General features: G+C 38.2%; 2 protein-coding genes across 2 annotated transcripts in view; one reads left to right on the forward strand and one right to left on the reverse strand.

Moving 5' to 3' along the window:
- VCAM1 (vascular cell adhesion molecule 1) overlaps positions 1–6094 on the forward strand; it is a 226790-nt gene that overhangs the window by 77006 nt on the left and 143690 nt on the right. The window lies entirely within an intron of this gene.
- EXTL2 (exostosin like glycosyltransferase 2) overlaps positions 1–6094 on the reverse strand; it is a 49086-nt gene that overhangs the window by 22058 nt on the left and 20934 nt on the right. The gene's annotated exons all lie outside the window — the stretch shown is intronic.

The raw sequence follows: 6094 nt of genomic DNA on the forward strand, positions 1-6094 counted from the left end.
AGGTGGTATCTCATTGAGGTTTTGATTTGGATTTCCCTGATGCCGAGCGATATTGAGCCTTTTTCATGTGTCTGTTGGCCATTTGGATGTCTTCTTTGGAAAAATGTCTGTTCATGTCTTCTGCCCATTTCTTGATTGGATTCTTTGTTCTTTGGGTGTTGAGTTTGATGAGTTCTTTATATAAAAATCTTGGAATATTAAACATAATGAAATAAAAGAGATTTCCATCTTGGTATATAGAGTTAATTACCATATTTTATTAGAACCGAGAAAATGGTTGAATATTTAGGACATTTTCCTTCCTCTACGCATTTGTACAAACAATATTCATAATCAACACAGACGAAAATATTAGGGAAACATTAATTTGAAAGGCATTTTGATATGAAGAATTGTCAGTTTTTCCTAGATGAATGCATGACACCTGCTGGCCAAATTATAAAATTTCCCTCTCCAAAGGAATGGTGAGTAATAAAGCTAGTTTTATTAACTCTGTTTCTCTACCAAAGGAATTACATATTAGACCTGCAAGGGGGAGATTTTTTCCGAATGGCAAATGCAGTCCTTGTTTTGTTTTTCTGGCTTGAGAAGTTCAAAAAGTTCAAAGAATTTAAATATTTATTGCAATTTCTTTACCGGTGAGTTAGATAAGATTTGGAGAGAAGTCATGCCTCACTCAAGGTCACATGCAAGTGGGTTGGCCATTTGCTACTAGAGCCCTGGTTTCTGTTCTCCTGCGTTCCCAGACTAGGCAAGATATTCCAGGGCAAGAGTTTAGGTTGTTAACTTCTCTTCTATCTCTCGTTATTGGACTCAACTTTTCATAAATTTTCCTGCTAATGACATTACTAATATTTTGTATGAGTCTTTTATTTCTTCTCCTTGACTAATTGTTGTGGTTAGGACTTCCAATAGTACATTGAATAAAAGTGGGGAGAGTGGGCATCCTTTTCTTATTTCTGATCTTAGAGGAAAAGCTTTAAACCTTTCACCACTGCGTATGATGTTAGCTGTGAACCTGTCATCTATGGCCTTTATTATGCTGAGATACATTCCCTCTATACGCACTTTGTTGAGAGTTTTTGTCATAAATGTATGTTGAATTTTGTCAAATATTGTTTACTTAAAAAGAAAAAAGCCCGGTTTATTGAGGCAAAATTTACATGAAGTAAAATTCACCAATTTTAAGGGTATGGTTTTATGAGTTTTGATAAATATATTTTGTCACACCACCACCACCACAAACAAGATCTAGAATGATCCTATCAGCCCCCAAATTTTCTTCATGCCCTTTGTATAGTCAATTCCCCCCTCCAACCCCCAGGCCCTGATAACCACCAATCTGTTTCCTGTTTCTATAGTTTTGCCTTTTCCAGAATGTCATATACATGGAATCTTTTGTGTCTGTCTTCTTTCACTTGGCTTAACTCATTTTGAGATTCAGCCATGTTGCTGCATATATCAGTAGTCTGTTCCTTTTTATTGCTGAAAAGCATTCTAATGTGTGGATAAACCAAATTATGTTTATCCTTTAACTAGTTGGAAATTTGAGTTGTTTTCTGCTTTTGATGGTTATGAATAAAGTTGCAGTAAACATTTGTCTATAGGCCTTTGTGTGGGTATAAATTTTCATCTCTCTTCAGTAAATATCCAGGCATGGGATTGTTAGGTTATATGGAAAGTGCATATTTAACTTTATAAGAAGCTGGCTTTTGCTTTTTAAAAGTAATTTTGTAAGTATTTCTTTATTCTACCTTATTTTAGACTAATTCTAATTGTGTCCCATATTGTCGTAGAACTCTTGTGCAAAATATAGCTTCAACTCTAAGCGTGATGAGAAAGCAACAACGAAAGGCTAGTTCATGAGGCTCATGAAATAGTATTTCTAGAGGTAAGAATACTGCATTAAGAGAAGAGTATAGCCTTGGAACCAGCTGCAGTCTGTCACTTTGACTTGCTGTGCAACCTTTATTTATTAGGCAAATTACTTAACCTCCCTGAATGTCAGTTACTGAACCCTCGAATGTGGGAGATACAGGTATCAAAATTACAAAAATTACATGGGATAAGGTGAGTGTTCCTCACATAATAGGCACTGCTGTTACTGCCATTAGATTAACAACTTTTGCTAAAAGCTAAAGTCTACATTCTACAAAACAAATGGTATCACACTATAGATATTTTAGGATTCATTAGGTATTAATGTGTTTCTTCAGGCGTTGTAAATATGCCACACAGAGACAAATGAGTTTTGTTTGGCGCTAGTGTCTACGATGTGTGGGTTTTTAAAATACTGTTATTCTTATGCTTAACCACAGATTAGCATTTTGTACTTAATTAAGATCATGTTTTTTATAGGTCACTGAGAAATGCTATTGTCACGTAAATTATGATGACAATTACCAATGTGTTACAACTTATGTAATATGATTTACCTAGGCCAGGGCCCACTTAGCTAAGTAACTTCTAAAGGACTGATATCATCCTGTAGCTCCACTGAAGAAGATATTCTTAATCAAAAACATTGACAGTTGGTTGTTAACTTTGCTATTTTAAGACTCTTTTCACTCAGTTTACTGGCAGGTATTTGAGCTGCTAAAAATGTTAATTAGGTTGCACTGACATCTGCTGGTAACACAGTAAATTCCATAAAAATAGTGTTTTATAAACTTCAATAGAATCACGTAGTTTAATTTAGTCTTTTTTTTTTTAATTTTTTTAAGTTTGAGTCTTCAAAACTTGTATTTGCATTCTGGGTTTATGAGATTAGGGGCTGTGCACGATCATTTCTGATTCAGAGTTCAGTTTGAATCAAGTGGCTTGTTACCCTGTTGCGTGTCTCTTTGGGATCTTCATAAAGGCCCAGCAGCAACAGAAGCTTGGTTGAGAAGTAACACACCTTTTAAATAAATCATAATCTCTTCCAGTCAGTGTTTATCACTGACCGATGGCATTGTCTTCTTCCTCATCATTGTCATATCATAATCATTATGTCTTTTGGTTCAAAAACAGTACAACAGTAGTGATGTGTATTAATTGAATTCATATTCAATTAATACAAAAATTGTATTAGTATTCACTTTGAGAAAGGACTCCTGGGGAGATAGGCTGAGGGTGTGGGGAAGATAGTAAGCTCCAACAGAGCTAAACTCTAAGGGATTATTTTTTCTTGTCAGGAAGTATAACCTGGTTCCTTTATTTATTTATTTTTTAAGATTGATTTATTTATTTGAGAGAGTGCATGAGCCCGTGAGGGCAGGGGCAGAGGGAGAGAGAGAGAATCTCAAGCAGACTCCGCACTTAGCATGGAGCCCAACTCCAGGATTGATCCCACCACGCTGAGACCATGACCCTGAGACCGTGACCTGAGTGGAAACCAAAAGGTGGATGCTCAACTGACTGAGCCACCCAGGTGCCCCTAATCTGGTTCCTTTAAAAACCTACCAATTCAACACTGATTTAGGGTCACCAAATTTTGCAGCTGGAGAGAAATTTACCAATCATTTAGTTCATTTCTCCTTTTGTAGATGTGAAAACTGAGACCCAGATAAATTTACATAACCTAAATCATTACCTAGCTGATAACGAGAAAGATATTTCCTAATTCTCCCATTGCAGCATTCTTTCCTATGTAAATTGTCTTCACTAGCTATTAAGTTTATTGCTTAAACCAAAAATACTTGAACACTCAAATATGATTATTTGAGAATTTATATTTAGCTTACATTAAGTCAATCATCCTGACTTTAACTAGAGATGTGTTACTAAAATATACACTGTATTATGTAATACCGCTCAGTAGTGATTCAGAAATAGGTATCCATCCTATTAGGTATCTGTCCTTCCCAGAAACTAAAGCTCTATTTCTTCAGATGTGAAAATAAAGACATGCAGATTGGGGAAAAAAAGAAAAAGAAAAAAAAAAGAGGCAGGAATAAACCTTAACCAGAAAAATTTCTGGCTCTTTGGTCAGATTTGGGGGTAACAGAATTATGCACCAGATGTCTTATCAGTAATATATGTACATTCCCTGCCCCTTTAGTTTTCTGTCCCAATAGGCACCGTTATATGGCATAAAACTTTAACATTGCAACTTGCATTGTGATAAAATATGTGCTATATAGATAAATTACCAACCAGATATTCTATAATATAATGTCAGGCACATTTTTCCTCAACTTCAGCACTACTGACATTTTGGGGTGCTTAGTGTTGGGGGGCTGCTGCATCCTCAAAGCCAGTAGCATGCCCCCAGCTGTAATAAACCAAATGTGTCCAGACCTTGCTGTGCGAACCCTGGGGGTAAAGTCAGCCCAAGTTAAGAACCACTGCTGTAAATTAAAGCTGTTTCTTTCAGGTTTATTTTTGTAAACTACTTAAAATATTCTGATCAAGAATTTGATTTTCTTTTTAAATAAAATATTGACATATAAAAAGAGAAGAAGCCTTGAGTCATCTCTAGTTTAGATAAACACTTCATCTGAATATTCCATTCTGAGCCAGAGTTAATAAAGCGGGTTCCTTAAATTGTTTTCAGTACTTGCATATTCATTCTTGCTTCTTTTTATGCTCCAAGGTATAATTTTGACACAGCTACTAACTCACGACCAAGTTTCTTTAATTCTTGGGCAAGCTGCTCTTTCTTTATCTGTAATAGCTTTGGAAAAAATTGTGTGCTTTCCTGATGCTACAAAGTTCTCCCTACACATTATGCCCTTTGAAACCAAAAGCAACCAGGGAAATTTTCGGGCAGGCATTTTCATCCCCATTCTCCAGAGAAGGAAATTAAGTGGAGCCAGGACTCAGTGCATGTTTCCAATGTATCAAATGTTCTTTTTATTTCATCTACAGTAAGTATATTTTCAGGTTTTATAGTGAGAGAACCTTCATGAAAGAAGAAAAGGAGGCATGGAAGTGAGGAGGAAGGGAGTAGAGAGAGAGAGAGCAAAGTCGGGAGATCCCTAGCAGGACAATCAATACTGGTTTATGATATAGCATGGGGTAAAGGATGATCACATCTCACCACTGAAGCCCTAGCAGCCAGTGAGATTTGGCACCTCCCCAACCCTCCTCCATCAAAGCTTGATCCTCCACTCCATTTCCTCCCGAGTCCCTCTACCTCCTGCCCTCCCCTGCATCCATAGAGCATGTAAGTGCACACATAGAAGCAGGCACACACACCTTTGGGTCAAAGCCTTGGTTCTTTCCAAGAGGAACGAATATGAGTTTTTTTTTTTAAAAAGATTTATTTATTTGGGGCACCTGGGTGGCTCAGTCGGTTAAGCGTCTGCCTTCGGCTCAGGTCATGATCTCAGGGTCCTGGGATCGAGCCCCGCATCGGGCTCCCTGCTCGGCGGGAAGCCTGCTTCTCCCTCTCCTACTCCCCCTGCTTCTGTTCCCTCTCTCGCTGTCTCTCTCTCTGTCAAATAAATAAATTAAAAAATAAATCTTAAAAAAAAAAGATTATTTATTTGAGGGGGGGGACGGGGCAGAGGGAGAGAAGAAAGAATCCCAAGCGGACTCTGCGCTGAGCATGCAGCCCCACACAGGGCTCAATCCCACGACCCTTGAGATCATGACCTGAGCAGAAACCAAGAGTTGGACGCTTAACCGACTGAGCCACCGCTCCCCCACCCCGAAATTTTTTTTATTGCTGGGACAAGCAAAGGGTCAGCAATTCATTGCCTATACTTCAAGCCTGGGAACAAAGAGTTTCTAGAAGTACTTCAAAAGCTTCCTAAAGCTTATACTGCCTTTGAATCTTTTATTTGACAGTTGGGCTTCCTGTTTTTTAGCCTTCTTAACAGAGTTCTTAACATAGCCAAGTCCTTCCAAATCCTTTGCGAATTTTGTACATGGAAGAAGGAAAGAAAACGTTAAATATGCAATGTTGGGAAGTCTGATGGGAAGCAGGTGCCCTCAGATGTGATACTAATAGTGTAGTGATGGCAATGCCTCTGGAGACGCCTAGCAATATGTATCAAAAACTCTAAAAACAGGGGCGCCTGGGTGGCTCAGTCGTTAAGCGTCTGCCTTCGGCTCAGGTCATGATCCCAGGGTCCTGGGATCGAGCCCCACATCGGGCTCCCTGCTC

This window comes from Leptonychotes weddellii, chromosome 4 (genome assembly GCF_054177405.1).
Source record: "Leptonychotes weddellii isolate Sample4059 chromosome 4, ASM5417740v2, whole genome shotgun sequence".
Lineage (NCBI taxonomy): Eukaryota > Metazoa > Chordata > Mammalia > Carnivora > Phocidae > Leptonychotes > Leptonychotes weddellii.